Here is a 21,135-nt window from a genome sequence, read left to right on the forward strand (position 1 = left end):
TCAAATAGGGATAATTTTACTTCCTGTTTTCTTATTTGTATGATTTTTTTTCTTCTTATAGCCTAAGTGCTCTAAAATTTCTAGTACTGTATTGAATAAGTGTGTAAGATCTTGTTCCTGATTTTAGAGAAAAAAATTTGAGATTTTTTTCCTTGCTCAAAATGATGTTGACTTTGGGTTTGGCATATGGAGCTTTTATTATGTTGAGGTATGAACCTTTAATTAATTCAGGGCTTTTAACATAAAGGAATGCTAAATTTTATCAAAAGTTTTTTCTTCATCTACTAAGATGATCACATGATTTTCAAACTTGATTCTATTTATGTAATTATTACATTTATGGATTTGGGTATGTTGAGTCATCAGTGCATCATGGCAATGAAACCAACTTAATCATTGTAATATAAAACTGATACTCCGCCTCCCAACCACTTGTCAATCTGCACTCTGCCCGCCTCTTACGTTACAGGAATTTCCGGCTTACGCTGTCGCCATTTTCCTGCTTCCCATGTTACGTCCTAACATGCTAGATAGCTATTGGTTCATCAGTCAGCTTGCAAGTATTCTCCTCCACTACTGGTTCCTTCCAGCCCGCGAGATTCCAATATCTGGGAGAAGCTACATGCCATCTTTCTCTTTTTTCCTTTCTTTTCACCCTGGAGCGGACGTGTTAGTCATTCGCATAATAAAGTCTCTTGTGTGAGACCTCGTGTTGGGGGTGCATTTTTCTGGGAGCTATTGGCAAGCTGCAACTGAGATGAGTGAGCGGGTGGCAGTTCAGTGGGATCATGCAGCGGTGGCTAGAATCTCCGCGGGTCCCAAACTGCCTTACATCTGGTGCCGAAACCCGGGATGGGTCCTTCCGCTAACTAAGCAAGTGGAACCCCATCCAAATGCCCCAGTGCCTGTGGATACAGGCTCACCTTCCATTTACCTGGACGCCCAGTTTTCTACATGCAACACCGGACTCCAAATTGGTGAGTTCCCCTTAGGCAGGTCTCCTAGACCACTTAAACACACTTCTGCTGACCTGAGAAGTGACTGTTGAGTATCCAGGGCTCTCGAGGCTGCTGAGGTGTGGGGGTACCCCCAGCCATGACTTTCAAAGTTACGGTTGGTCCCTATAGTGGTCTTATTTGCCGGGTGGATTCCTGATGTTATGGTGCTGAGATTCTCTCTCAGGGTATGAGGCTTATTTTCTTGTCGCGTTTGAAATCCTGGCCAGGTCCTCAAACTCTCTCTGCTATTGCCTGGTAGACACTGGTACTGTGTGACAACCAGACCTGTGTACTACCTTCTCATTGCCTAACACATGGTCGTGGGACACCCGATCACTAACTTAGGTGTTTCTCAGTCTTCGCCATGGGATCTAGGACTTCCACCCCTGCAAACTCGCCCCTGAGGTGTTTATTAAACAATCTCAAACAACCTTCACCTGTTCCCTGCATTAGAGCCAAACTGTCCTTTAGATAGTAAATCAGAATGGTCTATTTATGACACCTTAAATTCTAGTATTATACTAGGTATAATTATATGCATAATTATACTAGTTATAATTAAGTACATATGTGGGCGACCTGGTGAACGGAAAGAGACTTTTCCCCTTCGTGTTTTTCCTTTCCTTTATGCTAAACCTAATCTCTGCTTTCCTCAGAAATCTGAACACGTTCTCTTGGCTTCTCCTCCCCCTTTTAACCCCTCCTTCTCTTCTGAGTTTGATCCAGCTGATGAATCATCTCCTTACAGGCCTCCTACTGCAGAAGCCCCTGTTCATTCCTCTCCTTTGCCTCATTCTGTTTCTCCTTCCGCTCCTCCACTCAGCCCACCAAGTCCCCCCACCACGCGGTCTCATGCATATGTCCTAGCTCCTTTATGGGAGGTGGCTGCCGTGGAGGTAGTAATCAGAGTCTATGTTCCCTTTTCACTGTCCAATCTGTCCCAAATAGAGAAGCAGCTAGGTTCCTTCACCTCCAACCCTGCAACCTTCATTAAGGAATTTCAGTACCTTACCCAGTCTTATAATCTTACCTGGCATGACATTTACATGATCATGTCCAACACCCTAACCCCTGAGGAGCGCAGGAGAGTCTGGGAACAGGCACACAATTATGCAGATGAGATTCATCAGTCGACCCCAACCCACCCCATTGGGGCTGAAGCAGTACCAGATAGGGAGCCCCTATGGAACTATAATACTGAGGCTGGGTGTCTACAGTGGGATAGGTTTCAAACCTGCGTTCTTGCAGGTCTACGAAAGGCTGCTATTAAATCCATTAACTATGTCAAACTTCAGGAAGTAATACAGGACAGAGATGAAAACCCGTCAGCATTTTTAAGTCGCCTCACAGAGGCCATGCTCAGGTACATTAACCAGGATCCTGAGACTCCGGAGGGACAGCAGCTACTTATGACTTATTACTTTTCCCAAAGTTACCCTGACATAAAGGTCAAATTGAGGCATTTGGATAGGGGGCCCCTTACCCGACAGCCACAGGTTCTAGCAGTGGCATTCAAGGTTTATAACAGAAGGGAAGAAAAAAAAAAAACAAAAATTAAAATACCAAATGCTGACCAAAGCCTTTCAACCAGCTAGACCTGCCCAACTGTCCACTGCTAGGGGCACCCAAGCTCCCAGAAGACCTCCAAACCTATGCCTCAAGTGCGGGCAAGAGGGCCACTGGGCACAAGCCTGCCCCAACTCCTGGCAGCCCCCAAGTCCTTGTCCAAAATGCCACCAACTGGGACATTGGGCAATGGATTGCCCTGGTGCTCAGAGAAGTGCCAGGTCATCCTTGGCCCCTCCCTTCAGCGACTTGCTGGGATTGGCAATGGATGAATGAAGGGGCCTGGGACTTCTGCACCTGATGACCATCACCGCTCAGGAGCCGCGGGTGACCCTTATGGTGGCAGGCAGGCAGATCCCTTTCCTTATAGACGCTGGAGCCACCTTCTCAGTGCTGTGGGAGTTTTGGGAACCCACTTCCCCTGCCAAATCCTCTATTGTTGGGGTAGAGGGAAAATCATATAACCCCTTACAAACCCCTCCAATAAGCTGCATATAGGACAAATTGGCTTTACTCATTCCTTGTTAATAATTCCTTCATGTCCCATTCCCCTTCTGGGGAATCCTAACCAAATTGGGTGTCTCTACTTCCTTCTTACCCACCATGCGCCTTAGCCAAGACTCCTCTGCTATTCCTCTCCTTACAGCTCAAACAGAAGCCCAATATCCCCTTCCCCAAAGGAGCCTTATAGGACTCCAACCAATCATCCAGAATTTAAGGCAGAAAAGGCTTCCTGTGCCCTGCCAACTCACCTTATAACACTCCCATCCTGGCTGTTAGGAAGCCTAATGGATCTTACCGTTTAGTGCAAGACCTCCGATCATTAACTCAGCAGTGGTACCCATCTTCCCCATTGTGTGCACCCTGCTTTCCTCTATCCCTTCTTCCACCACATACTTTTCAGTGCTAAATCTCTTTGCTTTTACTTGGACTGACCCTTTTACTTGAGTTTCTTCTTAGGTAACCTGGACAGTTCTCCCACAGGGGTTTCGAGACAGCCCTCATCTCTGGTCAAATGCTAAGCCCTCTCCAGCTCCTAATCCACAGGCTTCTTCCAACCGATACTCAGCTACTCCTGTGGGACCCCTTCATCTCATACTGAAGATCATGAAGCCCTCCACCCTTTCTCCCATTCCAGAAATTGGGAACCAGACAACTGAAACACCAGACAACCATGCTCAGCCATGAGGACTGGATTCCTGTTTGTAATATTCCTAACCACTGAATTTTTTTTCCCAATAGAATGCCAGCCAAAAAAGGGGAGCCCCCTGTTTTTTACTTCCATGTCAACTAATCAGCTTGTATTACAGAAATATCAGGATCTTACAGAAATCGGAGCCCAGCTACAGGTGTGCCCCCAGAGGAACTATCAAGTCCCCAATTCTTCCTGCCATGATGATCTCTCCCCTGAATCAGCTCTACGTCCACACTCAGCAGGAAGTAATTACAGAAGACTGACCTTCATCCATGTACCCCAAAAGATTTTTTTTTTTATAAAATAAAAAATGGGGGAATGTAATATAAAGCTGATACTCCGCCTCCCAACCACTTGTCAATCTGCACTCTGCCCGCCTCTTATGTTACAGGAATTTCCGGCTTACGCTGCCGCCATTTTCCTGCTTCCCATGTTACGTCCTAACATGCTAGATAGCTATTGGTTCATCAGTCAGCTTGCAAGTATTCTCCTCCACTACTGGTTCCTTCCAGCCCGTGAGATTCCAATATCTGGGAGAAGCTACACGCCATCTTTCTCTTTTTTCCTTTCTTTTCCCTCTGGAGCGGACATGTTAGTCGTCTGCATAATAAAGTCTCTTGTGTGAGACCTCGTGTCTGCGGTGCATTTTCTGGGAGCTATTGGCAAGCCGCAACTGAGATGAGTGAGCCAGCAGCAGTTCAGTGGGAGTGTGCAGTGGCGGCTAGAATCGCTGCGGGTCCCAAGCTGCCTTACAATCATCATGTATGATCTTCTTAAAGTGCTGTTGGGTTCCATTTGAAGGTGTTTTGTTGAAGATTTTTACATTTATGATGATCAGAGATATTGGTCTATAGTGTTCTTTTTTAGTTTTGTTCTTGTCAGGTTTTGATAGCAGAGAAATGCTGGTTTTGTAGAATGTGTTTGTAATGGTTCCTTCCCTTTTTATGGAATAGTTTGAGGATCACTGGTGTTAGTTAAGTATTTTAAAATTTAGCAGTGAATTCCTCTGGTCCTGGGCTTGCTTCTTTTTGTCTGTTTGTTTTTGTTGGGAGACTTTTTATTTCTGATTCAATCTCATTACTTATTATGGATCTATTTAGGCTCTTTATGTCCTCTTGGTTCAAGTTGGATAGGTCAGTTTGTTTTTGTTGGGAGACTTTTTATTTCTGATTCAATCTCATTACTTATTATGGATCTATTTAGGCTCTTTATGTCCTCTTGGTTCAAGTTGGATAGGTCACATGTGTCCAGAAATTGTTCATTTCTTCTGTATTTTCCAATTTATTGACATTTAGTTTTCCCACATATTCTCTAGTGATCTGCATTTCTGTGGCATTAACTATAATGTCTCCCTTTATTACCCCCAATTTCATTTATTTGTATCTTCTATTTCTTTTGGTTAGATTAGTGAAAGGTTTGTTAATTTTGTTCTTTTTTTTGAAGAACCAACTCTGTTTCATTTATCCTTTGTATTATTCCATTAAGCTCTTTTTCATTTATTTCTGCTCTGTCCTTTATTATTTCTTTCCTTTTACTGATTTGAGGTTTGGTTTATTTTTGGTTTTCTAAGAACTTGAGATGCATCATTAGTTTATTTATTCAAGATCTGTATATTTTTATGAAAGAACTTATCATTACAAAATTCCCTCTTAAATACTACTTTTGATATATTCTCTAGGTTTTGGTATGTTATGTTTCCATTTTTGTTTGATTCAAGGAATTTAAATTTTTTCCTCTTACTTCTTCAATGACTCACTTTTTCCAAAAGTGTCCTGTTCAATCTCCACGTTTGTATAATTTTTGTAGTGCTTCTTGCTGTCAATTTCTAGTTTCATTCCACTGTGACCAGAGAAGATGAAAGATACTACTTTAGCTTGGTTTGAATTTGTTAAAACTTGCTTTATTGCCTATTTTATGGTCTATTTTAGAGAGTGTTCCATGCACTCATGAGAAGAATGTGCATCGTGCAGCTGTTGGATGGATAATTTTCTGTTAAGTCCATTTGATCTATAATGTAACTTAACTTTGATGTTTCTTGTTGTTTTTTTGTCTGAATGATCTATTTATTGGTGACAGTGGTGTATTGAAGCCACTCATTATTAGTGCATTGGGGACTATCTCTCTCTTTATGTCCAAAAGAGTCTGTTTTGTAAAATTGGATGCTCTGACATTGGGTACATATAGATTTATAATTATAATATCTTCTTGATTATTCCCTCAATCAATATGTAGTGACATTGTCTCTTTTAACTGGTTTTTGTCTTAAGTCTGTTTTGTCAGATATAAGCATAGCTACTCCTTGCTTTCTGAATCCAATGGCTTGGAACATTATCTTCCATCCTTTCCCTTTCAATCTGTTTATGTACTTGCAGGTGAGGTGAGTTTCGTATAGGCAGCTTATTGTTGGGTCTTATTTTTTAATATAATCTACCAGTCTATGACTCTTAACTAGAGAATTAAGAACATTTATATTCAGGGTTGTTTTAGTCAGTTTTGTGTTTCTGTGACCAAAAGACCCAACAGGAAAATCTTGGAGGAGAAAAAGTTTATTTGTGGCTCACAGTTTCAGATGTCTCAGTTCACATGTGGCTCACTCCATAGTTCAGGGCCTAAGGTAAAGAAGAACATCACAGCAGAAGGGCATATGGAAGGAAGTAGCTCAGGCTATGGCAACCAGGAAGCAGAGAGAGAGAGAGAGAGAGAGAGAGAGAGAGAGAGAGAGAGAGCGCACTCCACTCACCAGGGACAAAATATAAACCCTAACACCATACCCCAGTGACCCACAAAGATGTGAAAATGCTGGAGTTTCTGACCCCCAGAGTAGTATAAGCTCAGACAATATACTCCTTCTCAAGATGGCTCTCCATTATAGCACCTTGAGTGTGCAGATCACTGTAGAGATCCCAGTCACTTTTACATTTTAAGAAGACTAGGCATGGTATTGGCACCAAAATAGACAGGTAGATCAATGGTACAGAATAGAGGACACGGACACAAACCCAAATAAGTACAATTTTCTCATACTAGACAAAGGTGCCAAAAATATGCAATGGAGAAAAGAGAGCCTCTTCAACAAACGGTACTGGGAAAACTGGAAATCCGTATGCAACAGAATGAAACTAAACCCCTATCTCTCACCCTGCACAAAACTCAACTCAAAATGGATCAAGGACCTTGGAATCAGACCAGAGACCCTTCATCTTATAGAAGAAAAAGTAGGTCCAAATCTTCAACTTGTTGGCTAGAAGACTAGTAGGTATATGAAGCTTTGTGACTTTTTGTTAAATGATGAAGATTAAAAAAAAAAAAACAAAAACATAAAATCTCTTCCTTACTCTCATGACCTTCTTTATCTGTGGCACTTTTTCTCTCTTCCCACTTCACAAAAATGTCTCAAGTGAAATTTCTGTCCTCCCAATTTTCTACTCTCTGTTTGACTCACTTTAATCTGATATTTTTCCTACTACAAAAGGAAACTACATTTGCAAGGTTGTGGTCAATGATCACAAAACCACTGGATACTTTTTGTCAGTTTATTGACATTTCAGCAATTTTTAACTTTCTTTTAACACTCTTTTTTCTTCTGGTTTCCCTCCTATATCAGACTACTTACTTAAAGCTGCTCCCCTTCAGTCTCTTTTATTGATTTCCATTTTATTTCCTATCCTTCTTTACCTGATGACTAAATGGAAGAAGTTTTTGGGTACTCTGGACATTGATTCTGTGAATTTTTGTTAGAAATTGAATCTGAATAATCTGATGTCCTACCATATAGTCATTTGATGGCTTAGCAGTAGCATGGTTTCATTGCAAATTTCAAACTGAAAATTTTCTGAACAAGAAACCCATCCTCAACCACTGTTACCAAATGTTGAATGGCCTTGGAAATATTGTTGCAGACTTGGTGATGTTAATAAATTCAGTAAAAAATCGCAACATAAAACAACTTTGTATATGAACCTAATAATCTGAAAAAGTCATTTCAATGGCAAGTAATGTTGTTTCAATTGCAAGCAATCTCAAGATGTAATACACTGCCCATACTATCAAAATTAAAATAAAAAAAAGCACGGTTTCTATTTTCGAACGTATTTGCAGTGAACCTATTTTGTGAGCTCAAACTGCAATTCCAGCAGTGTTTTCCAGACTTCCATACAGTGCAAAGCAAATTTCCACATTTTGAAACCCATTTAACTGTGCAGGTGGAGAACTTCTACCTAACCTTCAATCAGAAATGGTTAATCTGCCATGCAATGACATGCTAAAAGGCAGATATCAAGAGAAGTGCAACTGTAGAAACGAAATGATGGACCCCAATTTGTGTATAATGAATCAAAATGCAGACTGTAAAAATTTAAAAAATAATAAATAATAAAAAAAGAGAAGTTGTATACTTGTGGATTTATGGCAGATTTGTGAGCAGCTATCTTTGTGAAAGATATTTTTGAAGATAAAATATGTAAGATTTTATTACAGATTAGCATTAACAGATGAACATTTCAACCAACTTTGATAAGAAACACTCATTTTGAACCCCAATTAAGCAAAATGTTACCTCTCCCCCAGAGAATTCCATTCTTCTTAGTGGTAGACTTGTATTATAAAAATTATTCTTAATTGTTATTTTATGCTGCATTTTATCAATAAAAATGTGTGGCATTTTTTCTCTCTGGTATATGAGTAATTACATGATATCTTAGATTTTGGCCCTTGACTTGCAAATTATTTGTTATCTGGTAGTTTACTGAGGAAGGTTTCTGGCCATGATCAGATCCAGGTCAAGCTTGATCTGGCTTTGTCTACTTCTTCAACCATCCTGGCCTCTTTTCTTTCCTCAAACACATCACAGGCTTCCCTTCTGCAGGACTTTTATACTTGCTGCACCCTCTGCCTAGAATACCTTTAAAGATTCATTCTCTTCCCTTAAATCTCACCTCAAAAATTGCCATTTAAAATATTTTCCACCCCCACTTATTCTCTATCAAAAATTTTGTCCTTTTTAATTTCTTATTCATCATTATCTCACTTGTTTGTCTTTTACTGAATCACCGTCTCCTTCACCAGAATGGGAGCTACGCAAGACTGTGTTGTTTTGTTCATCAGTGACTGGCACATAGTAGGTGCTCAGTAATTATTTTTTGAATCAGTGAATAGGATAGGCAGATAGTGGGCACTAAGGATTGTAAGAGCAATCCTTTAAGTCTTCTAATCTGTCTGCTCTCTGTCTCCTCAGTGCTTTTTGACTTAACTTCAGCCTAGCTATTAATCATAAAAGGATGATTACTTTTACATTCTTTTCTGATTTTGAGATGGTTGGATATTTTAAGTATAGTTACATTCATTGTTCACCAGCTTAGAGTGGCAAGTAGCTCACCCTTGAGTTGGTTCTCTAAAGTACAAGTTAGAGTTAATACCACCCTAATTAATGAGGATCCTAATTAGTCTTCCCTGGGGTCCTCCTTTGTGGATATGAAAAAGACCCTTGAGCACTCTTACTCATGGCTCACCATGAGTCCTTATTATTCTTCTACTTGCAATCTCAGATTGCACCTTGAGGCTAGGCTGTGTTACAGGTGTGACAGCAAGGTATTGGTATCACCTGAGAACTTGCTAGAAATTCAGCATCTTGGGCAATACACTAGACCTACTAAAACGAAACCAGTTATTGAGCAAGATTTCTCAGTGAATCATATTTCACACCCAGCCTGGATGCTAGTAGATTTGGAAATCTGGAAGGTGGTTTCTGCTGGTTTGGTTGCTGCCACTGTTGTCTTTGAGGACCCTTCGGAGATCTCTGCCTATGAGGCACAGTTGGATCCTGATGGTGACTTCTGACTTACTGTCCCTCTCATCTGAGGGAGGCCCACACCTTTGGCTCATAAAGTCATCCATGGGTGGGATAAAGCTCAGTAGAGCTTTGGCAACCTTCAGCAAAACTTAACTATTGATTTGGATATATTAGAATATCTTAAAATCTTCCTGAGATGCCCCTCTGCCACTACTATGGTCTGGGATTGCTCAATCCCAATCACTGGAATAGCTGCAGCCATCTCCCTGCTGCAGGGTCCTGATCAAACCAAATCCTGATGCAGAGAAAGAAGAAAAAACTTCCCTGATTTTGACTCTGGAGCTGTTTGTGAAGCCATCATTTTCTGACCCAGTATTGACCTTTCCCCAGGATGATTGACAGTGGGAACATCCATTCCCTTCCAGGGAACCCCACCCCCACCCACAGGGGTGTGGTCTGACATATGATCATTTGACAAAAGCACATTCCCCGAAGTCCAGGTTATTTGGTCTTAAATAATACCATATGTGGGATAGCAGCAGCTCTGGCAACTTTCTTTTCAGTTTCTGCTAACAAGGGTTCTGAAACCTGGGAGGCCACCTCCTCCTGGTTTACCTGGCTGCATAAGAATTCCCTGGGCATAGTGTGTAAAGGTCATTGAGAGTAAGTAGGTCATATCCTTATAGAAGGACTGAAGCAAGAAAAGTTGTGATTAAGAAGAATGGCTAAGGTTATTATTTTTCAGTAATAAGTGAGGAGTAGTTTTCTCTTGGTCTCTAAGCATCAAGAAGTATTAAAATGGTTACTTGCCACTTTCAAATTTTGTATAAACTGGTTGAAGAGACTGGCTATTGTTAATGTAGAGTTTGTAGAATGATTTGGGATTGCTTATTGTTGTCTTAGAAACTATGCAATGGCAAATTTTAGTTTTCTTTTCCATTGTAGAGTTTTTATATGAACTTAAAAAATAACCAAGTTATGCTGGTTGGAAGGCAATTTTTCTGTAAACGTTTTTCTAGGGGTTGGAGAACAAAGAATAATTAATAAGAGACCTTTGCAGTTTATTGAATTTAATAAAAATATATTTGTATACCTAAAAGGTATTTCACACTCACTATCTCATTTTATTCTTACATCAGCCCTGGAGTTACACGGAGCAGTGTTATTATTCCCACTTTAAGGATTTGGAAAACTGAGGCCTAGAGAAGTGAGGAATGGCTGGAAGATAGTGAAGTCAGACCTAAAACCAATTTTGGACTCTAACTTCAATTTTTTCTCTGGTTTAAAAAATGTTTGAGTTTAAGGTAAGAGTCTAGGTGATATGAAGTCAGGTAGCATGCCTGAATGGCCTGCGTGGTATATGGAGGCACTAGTTCTATCAAACAGGTCATTTTGGAGTCCTGTCCCTAATATACTGAGCCGTGGTCAGAGTTCCTATCCACTCTTCTCTTTTCACTCTTTCTCCTTGTTTTTCCCTCTCTTTCATTTATTCCTCAGATTTGCTTTCTTTCTACTCCACTCCCTCTGGCTTAATTTGATTCTTACAGGACTTCACCATTAACATCCCAGAATCAACTCAGTGTGAAGTAAACCACAGCAGATGCAGAGAAGGAAGTGGAGGAGCGGGTGTGGAAGGGGGAGAAGCAGGCAGGGCAGGTGTGGAGAGCAGCTTAGCCCAGATACACGGATTTCTCTGTCCAGACTGGTATTCTGAGATGTTCCCCACTGTTCTGGAATCTCTGTAAACACAAGGATTTGTCTGGAATGACTTCACAGCTCAGCAGGAAGCTTGCTAAGTGCCAGGACTCTCAAACTGTGAGTGCTGCTCAGAGAAGGAGGGAGGAGGTGCTCTGAGCCCTGGCTGTCTCCTCCCTGTGTCTGCCAGTGGCCATTTAAGCTGGGAGAGGGCCCTTAAGGCTTGTGCTGCTTCTGTCAGGGCCCGGGGAGGTAGGGCTGAAAGGGACATTGCGAAGAAGATACAACTACGTCTCTGTGCTGTGAACCACACCTAAAACGTCCCAGAAAGCCATGAAAAAGAAAATCCCAGCCCTGTTCTCATTTTTTCTTTTTTCTGAGTAGGAACATTCATGATTGTACTTAGCAGTATTTTTTTCTTCTTGAACATCTTTTTAATGAGAAGAATCTAAATCTTTCCTGCTGTAATCCCCTCTGTTTAAAAATTTCCTTAATGACAATATTTTCTCAAGAGTCACAGGTATTTCTGTCTCACTGTTGTGATTGAGACCTAGGGTTTTGTTTGTTTGTTTGCTTGTTTTTTCTCCCCCATTTTGGTTCTGTGGATTGAGCCCAGGGGCATTTACCACTGAGCTACATCCCTAGCCTGTTTCATTTTTAATTTTGAGACAGAGTGTCTCTAAATTGCCAAGGCTGGTCTCAAATGTTCTATCCTCCTGCCTCAGCCTCCCAAGTAAAGTCGATGAGATTACAGGTATGTGCCACTACACCAGCCTAGACTTGCGGCTTTTGAAGAAAAGGGCAAGAGAAGGAAACTGGGTGACGAAGGTCTCTGGGAAGTAAATTGCAGGGAGTTCCACTCAGTCTGCATCTGCTGTAAGGGGAGGCACTAGAAAATGTATAAGAACCCAGTGTAGAACCACAAAGAAGCAGTATTTTGCTCTGAAAAGCAAAGGGAAATCCATGGGAGCTTTCTGCTGGCCAACAATGCCCATGATTTCTCCATGTCATCTTGGCTGGCCTGTCCTTCTCCAACCACCTGTCCTGCTCTGTAGAAGAACTTTTCCAAGCAACTTGATTTCTCTGATTTTTGTAACACTTAACAAGCAGTGGCTTCATAGGATTCAAAGCTTGATGACCCTACTTAGTAACTGTATTGCTTGACTTCTCCAGAGAAACAGAACCAGTATAGATATATCTATTTACCTCTCTAGAGACAAAGAATCAGTATCAACCTGTCTTATCTATTAATTTATCTTATTATCTCTTTATCTATCTTTATTTCCTGTTGAATATCCCTTTATCTAGCTATCTATCTCATTCTATAAGACATATATCCTAATGTATCTATATTTATATTTCTGTCTATATCTCTATGTTCATAGCTACATAACTATATATCTACATCTAATTATCTATCTTTCTATCTAGTAGAGACACAGTTGGGGAGTTTGAAATCTGCAGCAAGTCAACTGGCTAGAGATTCAAGACTTGATGTTGCAGTTCTCAGTCTGAAGGCTGGAAACTCAGGCAGAATTTCTGTTTCATTTGGGCAGCAAAATTCCTTCTTCAGGAACCTTAGTCTTTGCTCTCTAGGCTACAAGGATTGAATGAGGCACACCCGCATTATGGAGTGTAATCTATTTAGTTAGAGTCCATTGATTGTACATGTTAACCACATCTTAAAAATATCTTTATAGCAACATCAAAAATACCTTTGACCAAGCAGTTGGTCACCATAGCAGAGCCAAGCTGACACATAAAATCAGCCATCACTCTAGCTTTTAACTTCCTAGCAAGTCATTTAAACTCTTTAAACTGAGTTTTCTCTTTTGTAAAAATGGAGATACTAAGATAAAGCTTAACTGGTGCCTGGACATACTAAATGGTCAGTTCACGTTGGCTATATTATGATTTTTGCAAGTTCTCAAGTTTACATCATGGGCCCCATGGGGACCATATGTAGTGGAAATCAAATACAGTGATCTCTTCTTTTTTATGTTTATTGTTTTGCTGTTAGACCCAATGTTCAGTTAGTACACAGACATCAGTTGCTTAATACTAAAAATATGTATCGATAAGCACAAATAATAGTATGTAAACAATAATGGTAAAATAACAAAACAATGAGAAATCACTGCCAACCTTAGTACCCTGACAAGAGCAGCTGTGTTCCTTTTCTGTTTTCTCTTCCATCCTTATACATACATATACGTATTGCTTTCAGAGTTGTATTCAGGAGGAATTAATATTTGCATTTTGATGTATTTCAGTGAAGATAACAAAGGTTAAGATATTAAATCAGTCAAATTAATCATATGCTGTTTAAAAATTATCATTTACCATGTCTTAGTTCCTGAACAACTGGGGGGTGGTGGTGTATGTTCTCTTGGTATGTGAGCTTGTTTGCCTAGGCGTGTTTCATCTCACTGTTTTCCTAAAGAAGGGTAGTTGAAGAACTAGTGTTCATGAATGCGGTATGGGTATAATCTATTAAGGTGGAGAAAAAAGTTCTAGATTTTTAAGGTTTTTATTTATGTCCATTCTCCTATCCACTTAAAATGTGTTGAGCTCCTTCAATGTGCTGTGTGCTGATCAGGTCAAAGAATTGCCCTCCCAGATCGCAGACTAGAAGGTGAGCCAGACAGCAAGGAGGCACAGAAGGGCCACCGCAGGATGGAACATCTATTTGGATGGTTGGGCGTGGCCAGGTGGCAGGGATTGGGGAAGGATGGAGGATGTTTTAAGTTGCCCTCTGAAGGATGAGAAGGAGTTAGTCAGGTAAAGTGAAGAAAGGGGGCCGATGTCTTTTCCTGTTGGTAACACACGCACACACAAATTTCTTTTTGCAGAAAACAGAATCCGTATGTTTACTTTGGCAAACTGTGAACCTCAGATAAGGCAGTGGAGGCAGCATGTGCAAGACCCACTGTCTGTACAACATGGTTTGCAGAACTGAGTGTTCTCTCTGGCTGTAGCAAGAGTGTGTAGATTTAAGGGGTCCATATTAGGGAGTCGGGATCTCCCTCTGTGGTCAGTGAGGACCCACAGAAATGTTTTAAGGAGAAAGGTGAGGTGACGTTATCCATACTTGAGGAAAATCATGTGGGCTACCGCATGAGAGTCAGTGGTGAGGGCCAGACTGGTTCCATGGAAACCAGGTTCATCACCATTAGGGTAATTCAGGTAAACAATGACAACTATAGGAGGTAATGGCAATGCATGGAGGTGGATGGAATCAAGGTATTTAGAAGATAGAAGAACTGGGGCTTGGTTAATCAGGTATGTGGGAGAAAAAGCAGTTAGGACAAAACCCGTGTTCTTCTAGTATTTATCCTTTGTTCTTAAAAGCAATATTTCTTTATCTCAAATTATTTTCCCTTTAGAGAAACTGCTATGATGTCATCTACTCAAATTTTCTATCATGACAGAGAAGACCCCATAGCTCAGGGGAAAAAAATATTTGCCAAGAAGTCTGGAGGCTGGGTATAGCTGCCCCATAACATGTGATGATTCTGGGTCAATCATCTGATAACTTTTTTTTTTTTTTTTTTTTTTTTTGCAGTACCAGGAATTGGACCCAGAGGTGCTCTCAACTGAGCTACATTCAGAACCCTTTTAATTTTATTTAATTAAGTTTCCAAGGCTGGCCTTGAATATGTGATCCTTCAGCCTCAGCCTCACTAGTTGCTGGGATTATGGACGTGTGCCACAGCCCTTGGCTAAATCATTTTACCTCCCTGAGGGGAGTGTGAATAACTGTCGTATAAGATAACTTGATTATAAGTTGCAGGGTGGGCCTTGGAGTCATGGTAGGCAGGCACAGTGAACATATTTACATGACACGCAGAGTAAATTGTTGAGGCTATTCTTGGTCTGAAGAGACTGACCTGGGTTCTGCCTGCCCTAGGTCCTACCTGATTTCCAAGGAGTGAGAGGAGGATCTATATTTTGTCACACCTAAAATAAATTTAGAGCATACCAGTATGCTGAAAAATACTCTTTGGGAAATGCTGCTCTAGCGATTAAATTCTTGACTCAGGTAGTCTCAACTAGAGTCCTCGTTTCGCTGTTTACAAGATGTTTGACTCTAAGAAAATTATGTAATGATTAAGCTTCAATTTTTGCATCTGTAAAATAGGTAAAATAATAGTACCTATCTAACATGGTGATTGTAAGGATTAAGAAAAGGAATATCAATGAATACTTCCATGTATTTCATATACATTTATACTCTAAAACTTGTTAGAGCTCCTGGATACAGAGAAATGCTTAACGCATGTTAACATTATTGTTTTTATTTATCATTTACAATACAATTCAATGATTTTTAAAATAAATTTACAGAGTTGGGCAATCATCACCACAATCCAAATTTGAAACATATCCACCACGGCAAAAAGATGTGCACATCTGTAGTAAGATCCTCTTTCTACCCACAACCCTTAATCTACCAGCAATCTACTTTCTGTTTCTATAGATTAGTTTATTCTGGACATTTTTATATACATGGAATTATATAGCACACAGTCCTTTGTGTCTGGTTTCTTAGTACAATGTTTTTGAGGCTCATCTAAGTTATAGCATGATCAGTACTTTCATTTCTTTTTATTATTGAATAGCAGTTTATTGTTATGGACATACCACATTTTGTCTTATCAACTCACCTGATGGTGGATATTTGGATTATTTTAACTTTGGGACTCTTTTGAATAATGTGTATAAGTCTTTTGTGGACTTATTAATAGTTCTAAGAAACACTGAACTTGTGAAGAGGATGATTATTGAATTTAGCTTTGCTTCTTACCTTTGAAAAATAGCTATATTTTTGCCAGAATGTTTTAAAGAAGAAGACTCGTCGATGTCCAGCAGAGAATGTACCTGAATGAAAAAAATAAAAAAATTGATTTTAATAAAGTATTTGGTCAAAAGTAGATCAGTGAGTAGGTTTATGACTTTTGAATTTTAATTAAAATATTCAAGAAGGTAGAGTAGAATCCTATGGCTGCCATGCTGCACAATCACCACAGGCGCAGCCTCTCACTGGGGTGGACGGACAGAAGAAATGTGAGTCCCGGGGTGCCCTTCACAGGGGAGCACGGGAGGCCACGGGAATGGTGCCACAGATTGCTGTGCGCATATAGGTGGCCATACTGCTAGTCCTCTTGAGCATTTGTCTTCTCCAGCCTGTCCCTGGAAGCAGGGCCAGTGGTGTTACTCCACTCCAAGTCAGAAACAAAGCCGAGGAGGCTCCGTGAGATTATCACTCCGCAGAGGGCTCCCTCTCCAGACTCTGAGGAGTTCAAGGCAAGGGACTTGTTTGAAGTCATGGAAATCTCGGTCTAAAATGGCAGATGGTGCTCTTGAAGAGCTGAGGGAACAGACTGAAAGTCCTGACCGAGTCATAGCTGAAGCAGCAGCCTGTACCTGCTCCCCTCTGCCGAGATCTAGATTCCCCACTCTTGTTGAGCCCCTGACTGCAGGTTTGTTCTAATCTTGGAATGGTACCCTTTCGTTTAGATGAGAATGTGTTAGACCTGTGGGTGAGATTTTGGGGTGAGGGAAGCCAGTTGGGAAATGTGTTTTGTTGGGATGTGCTTTGTCATAGCCTTCCCCTAAAAGAACTGGGCTGAACTCTCTCAGCAGAGAGTTGTGGAAAATTAGAGACGTTCTGTGGAAAGACTAAGTTAATGTTCAAGTCTCAGAATCTGATCTTAGGTCAAATATCTCTTGCTTTTGCCAGTAAAAAGAGCCCAGATGTTTTTCTATTTATTTAGGCAAACCCTTGAAACACAAGTTAGTGATATAAAACTTTACATTTGCAATGTTAAGAACCCATATTTGGAAAGTCACAAGCATAAAATATATACTGTGAAATGGGAGGTCAGGATGGTGAACTCATTTCAGAACCATAGTTTTTGACTCAGGAATTTTGATGGGGTCTTCATGTTGGTTGAGCTTCTTGGTCCTAATATCATTGAGAGAATTAAATCATGATATTAAAACATTGAAACACTAATGCTTTGTTTTTATTGGCAGGATCCAAAATGATCTAATACTAATGCCATGAAACATCAGTCACTTTTTTCCTGATGAATAAGATGAACTTTGGCTGCTTATGATAGTAAATTTAATAATGTCAGTGATTTGAACTGTTTCAATTCTAAATGTGCAGAAATCTCTCCCTCACCCTTTCTCTCTCTCATACTACTGTCAGGAAGTTTTGTGGCAAATAAGTCCAAATGCATAGATCAGAACATATCATTCACATGTGCCATACGTATGCCAAGGTTTGAGTCCCCACTGCTGGTACTCCCTCTCACAGGTGGTCTGAATTTGCTTCTAGCTGGTCCTGTAAGCAGATTTAATATTTCATAAGCACTGCTCCATCTCATGCCTCCATTATTGACACCACATGGAAGTCAGGAAATTGGTTCTTTCTGGGAACAGTTTGCAGAAATATGCAGCCTGTCAGCCCCTTTCTCATGGGTGCATTAACAGAGAGGCTCACGATTACAAGTAACGAACCTTCTCCAGATGTGTGTAGCAACTCAGCTCCAACTTTATCTTCAGTCCTGAAGATGGACTTGACAAGATGGATTATTTGTGGCTATATCGTAATAACTTTGTGAAATTGGAATTCCCAGCAATCGCAATGGCGGGTGAAGAATCAGCAGCAGAGCGCAGGAGAATTTCTCCTTGCAGTAAACAATGCAAAAGAACAACAACAATAAAAGGAGCAAATCGGCTGTGGCATTTTTCTGCTTTAGACACTGACTCTTCCAGACTGTTTTAATTCTTTCCCTTTTATGATTCTGTTTATGTTACACACATTAAAGTTAAGTCATGTCTTTAATAGGATGGAAACTGGAAGTGAGATTTGGAAATGACTAAATCAGGCTGCTAAACTTTTTTCTTCTCTTGGAGAGCACAAAAACAACTGACAGAAAGGGATATACCAAAGAAAACAATTTTAATTGTCGGCTTCCATGGAAAATTCAATCCAGTCTTTTCATTCATTCTCTTCCAGTGCAATGCCAGCAGACTTCTCTCTATATGGGTAAGGGCTTAATTTAACTGACAAATTTCTAAAAGAGAGCTAAGTTTCTAAAAGAAAGGTTCTAGCAATAAATGATGCGTATATTCTCTCAGTCACAAAAGACAGATTTTTCCAGGATAAAGTAATTGGGGTACATTTCTCTTGCATTTTATTAGCAGTGATAATTTCAAGGGAATATTCTCTTAAGACAAGGCTGTATTTAAAATTTTTTCATTTAAATCATAAGTCTCCTGAGTTGATAATTATACAATTGACTTGCTTTGGGGGTTATTTGTACATCTTCAAGGTTGGCACTCTCAGTTGCTTGATGTTGATGTTCTAGATAAAATTCCTCAAGTGCAGCTGTTATGATTTAGCTTAATATGTTTGTACAGAGGGATTTCCTTTGTCATTGAAGAGATGGAATCAAAACAGAGTTAGTCATTCTTACATCTTCTATTTATAGCCCAGTTATTATTCAGATGCATTGTAGAAGGATGATGTGGACACAAATTTTTCTTCCTTCCTTTTCCTTTTTTTTTTTGTAAACAAAACTTTTTTTTTATACCCTGTGGATTTAACTTTGGTTACTCACTTAGAGCACTTAACAAAAATATTACTACTTAAATGAAAAATTACCTATTAAGTCATCCCATCTCCATTTGCAAATTAAAGTTTTGTCAGTACAAAGTATGTGGAATGACCAGAAGTCATGGATGACTTACAGCCAAGTGGCAGGGGTCGGAAAGGTCAATTTGAAAAATTATTTGTATGGGTTACTTATGACTCATAGTCCAAGTCTTGAGAGTATATAAACAAAATTCTGCCCTATTTAGGTTAATGCCAGCATTAGAACTAACCTGAAAATTCAGTGAGAGTCATGATTTGAGGGATTTTTGGTGGGAGGGGGAGAGAATTTTAATTAGTTTTTTATTTTCGAAGGTAGTGAAATGGGAGTGGAGATCTTGGCTATACTGGGACAAATGGAAGAGTTAGGTAGATTAGCTAGATGAACTGGTTGTAGGAACTCCCTGGGCCACTGAGATTTATTTTCTTTCTTCCTCGGGTGGGGAGGTAAAGCGCTGATTTTAGAAGGCTCAGGAATAACTTGATGAGTGGAATTCCTTCTACTCTAGAAGCAAGACGAACTTTTTGCTGGTCTGACCTATATGGTAAATAGGTGTGTCAATCTCAAAGGCAAGTCGAGGAACACTGAGTATGAGAATAAAAAGTCTATTGGAGCCAAAGAGAGGATGGCCCTCCAGGAAGACACAAATTCTAGTTTTCCAGAATAAATGTTCCTGGGATGATGTTCTAGGGTCTGATTTTATAGATAGAAGAAGAAGAAGAAGAAGAAGAGGAGGAGGAGGAGGAGGAGAAGAAGGAGGAGGAGGAGGAGAAAAGAAGAACAAGAAGGAGATTACAGCAAATCAGCTGTTACCCTTGCATTAGTTGACAAAAATATCACAGGTTGTTGATTGATCATTTCCTACTTTGTATTTTATATTACAGGTAAGAATTCTGATAAGCAGGAACAAACCATTCTTCAAGTTTTTACTACTCTAATGGCATAAGAATGTCTATAGGAAACTACGCCAATGTGGTTAATGCTTAAATTAATCAGATTATGAGACTTCAGAATCCACATGACTGCAGGCCACAACCTGTGTCTGCCAGGCCTGATAGGAGTTTGCAGAACTCCTTTCTTTTATTTAGCTCTTCAGGTATAAACAGTTAAATGAGATGAGTATGTGAAAAGTACTTTGTAAGTTCTGAAATCTTCTGCTGCTTTTGCTCACTGTAGTGTCTGAAGCAGCAGCCTGTGTTAATTTTCCAATCAGTGCTTTCCAAGTTATAGCAAATCAAATTGTTGGACAGAAGCAAGTCATAGTGGACTAGGGGAGGGAGAAGGTTGACAACTAGTATCCTCCATCTCAGACTTCCCTGTTAACCCTGTTGGTTCATCAGATGGCTTATTTTCATTGACAATATCACAGAAAAAGATTTGTTGAATGCAAGAACAGACTATTACAGCAATATGGTCCTGACATATTTATTTTTTTAAGAATGTTCACAACCAGGTTAATTAATGGATGGCTGCTAGGTGTCCAATTTTAATGTCACTTTTGGCAATTAGGTAGGGGGTGAGTCTTTGTTTCCTCTTTGTGTTAAACTGACAGTGGGGGTTCTATTGTTTTGAAGAGCTATTGAAGTAGCCTTCAAAGGAATCCAAAATCATACAAATCCAATATAAAAGCATGAGATATCTAAGCCCAAAACCAAAATCACCCTCCTTACAACTGATCAGACATCTGGCCCAGCCCTAGGCAATGGGACTTCCTGATTGATCATCAATGGGGATTTAATCTTTTGGTACCCAGAGGTTAGGTATTATGGTTTGGATTCGAAATGTCCCCTCCAAAGCTCATGTGTTGAAATGGTCCTCAATGTAACAAGGTTCAGAGGTGGGACTTTTAGGCAATGATTACAGCATAAAGTCTCTCACCTCATTGATTAATTAATCCACTGAGTTAATTCATTTGATCGATTAAACCATTGACAGCTGGTTGGACTACTGGGAGGAGGAGGGACCAAATTGAAGGAAGTAGGTGACTAGGGGTGTGTCCTGGAAGGGTTTATTTTTTCCCTGGCCCCCCTCTCTCTCTCTGCTTCCCAGCTGCCATGAGTTGATCAGCGAAACATCACCATGCCCTTTTGCCATGATGTTTCTACCTTGGAGCAAGCTGACCGTGGATTCAACCTCTGAAACTGTGACTCAATATAAATCTTTCATCCTCTAAGTTGCTCTTATTAGAAGTTTTGGCCACAACTAAATGAAACTAACACAGTAGGT

Source organism: Sciurus carolinensis, chromosome 2, assembly GCF_902686445.1.
Source record: "Sciurus carolinensis chromosome 2, mSciCar1.2, whole genome shotgun sequence".
Lineage (NCBI taxonomy): Eukaryota > Metazoa > Chordata > Mammalia > Rodentia > Sciuridae > Sciurus > Sciurus carolinensis.